The sequence below is a fragment of the Rhinoderma darwinii genome, unplaced genomic scaffold (genome assembly GCF_050947455.1).
Source record: "Rhinoderma darwinii isolate aRhiDar2 unplaced genomic scaffold, aRhiDar2.hap1 Scaffold_346, whole genome shotgun sequence".
NCBI classification, from domain to species: domain Eukaryota; kingdom Metazoa; phylum Chordata; class Amphibia; order Anura; family Rhinodermatidae; genus Rhinoderma; species Rhinoderma darwinii.
In genome coordinates, this window is record NW_027463447.1 from 13,641 (window position 1) to 15,658 (window position 2,018).

Sequence of the window (2,018 nt, forward strand, 5' to 3'; positions counted from 1 at the left end):
AGGTGACAATAAACTTTTAGGCGGGACTAAAATCCTTTTCCTGAGCAACAGCTATCACTAAGTTCGTTAGGTCTATCACCTCTACTTGAAGGTCTTCCCACTCTTTTGCGACAGAGACGGGTTTGCTCTTTGGGCTGCCTTGAAGTAGCTCACTTAGTTTCGGGGGGTCAAACTTAAGATCTTTTTGCTTGATTAGACTTGTTAAACCATGATGCAAAAGGTACAAGAGTTAGTCTTTACTTATTGTGCTTAATAGCTATTTCATTTTTATTTCATTATTCCCTTGCGGTACTTTATATATAGCTCATAAGAATTTTTCAATCGCCTTTACTAAACTGTTAAAATGTTTTAATTAAATAAAACGGAATTTTTAAGTGTCATTTGATTGGGTGTGGCTAGATTTTTAGCTCGAGGTGATTTGATTTTCACAAATAATTTCTCGGTGTAAGCGGGATACTTTCATTAAGTTACACTTCGTTTCCAAGCACACCTTCCGGTATACTTACCATGTTACGACTTACCTCTTCTATGTGGCGTAAGAGTTGTTAAAAACTATAGTTTAGCTGAGAAGAGGGTGACGGGCGGTGTGTACACACCCCAGTGCCAGATTAAAAAGAACTCTCTGTTATCTTTTACTGCTAAATCCGCCTTCTGACTAGGTTTCAATATGTAGTCTTTCGTATTTTCTATGTTAGAAAGTGTAGCCCATCTCTTCCCATTTTATTTGCTGCACCTTGACCTGACGTATTGGTGTAAAGACATTTAAGCTCACTATATTTCGCTCACGGGGTAAGCTGACGACGGAGGTATACAGGCTGAATAACTAAAAATGGTGAGGTTAATCGGGGGTTATCGGTTGTAGGACAGGCTCCTCTGGATATGGGGTACCGTCAAGTCCTTTGGGTTTTAAGCTTTGCTCGTAGTTCCCGGGCGATTTGTGGTGTAGTTAAAAGTTTACGGCTAAGCATAGTAGGGTATCTAATCCTAGTTTGTTTCTTAGCTGTCGTGGGATCAAGTTATGTTAATTAAAATAACTTTCGTTTTGGATTTCTTAATAACAAGCGTGTTACAGCTTAATCTTAATTTAATTTTAATTTGTTAAAACTTTAATCACGCTTTACGCCGATAATATCAATTTGAGCCACGTGGTGTAACCGCGGCGGCTGGCACCAGATTTGCCGGCTCTTTTACTTTGACTGAGTCAAGCTTTCGCTCATACTCAATGTTAATACTGCTGAGGGCCCTTGTGGGTGTGGCATAGCTAGGTGTCTTGGGTGTGTTTGTGCCTGATACCAGCTCCTTATCCCTAGTGGGGATTTAAGGGCGTTTTCACAGGGGTGTGGAGACTTGCATGTATATATTAAGTAAAAACTGATTTCAAGGCTAGGACCAAACCTTTGTGTCTAAAGGATTTTTTAAGATCCATCTTAGCATTTTCAGTGCTATGCTTTATTTAAGCTATTTAGACAAGATATAATTTAAATAGAATGCTAGCTTTGGGGGTTAGCTATGGGAGTTAGATTCTCTCTATCTTGAGCTTCAGGAGGAATTTACTCTTCAGTCTTTGGTTTACAAGACCAATGCTTTGGGATTAAGCTACAGAAGCAGCTTTTACTTGGGTTTGCACCAAGAGTTGCTGGGCCCTAAAGCCAGAGGAAGACTGTTTTCCTTTAAAAGCATAATAATGTTTTGTACATGATATATACATGATATATACATGATATATACATGTATATATACATGATATATACATGATATATACATGATATATACATGATATATACATGATATATACATGATATATACATGATATATACATGATATATACATGATATATACATGATATATACATGATATATACATGATATATACATGATATATACATGATATATACATGATATATACATGATATATACATGATATATACATGATATATACATGATATATACATGATATATACATGATATATACATGATATATACATGATATATACATGATATATACATGATTATACATGA

The 2,018-nt window shown here is 36.0% G+C and overlaps 1 non-coding gene across 1 annotated transcript; it reads right to left on the reverse strand.

Annotated features, from left to right (window-relative positions):
- Positions 1-473: 473 nt before the first annotated feature.
- Positions 474-1,400, reverse strand: LOC142707515 (18S ribosomal RNA). The gene has a single exon (XR_012868485.1). It is a non-coding gene; the product is annotated as an 18S ribosomal RNA (ribosomal RNA).
- Positions 1,401-2,018: the final 618 nt, after the last annotated feature.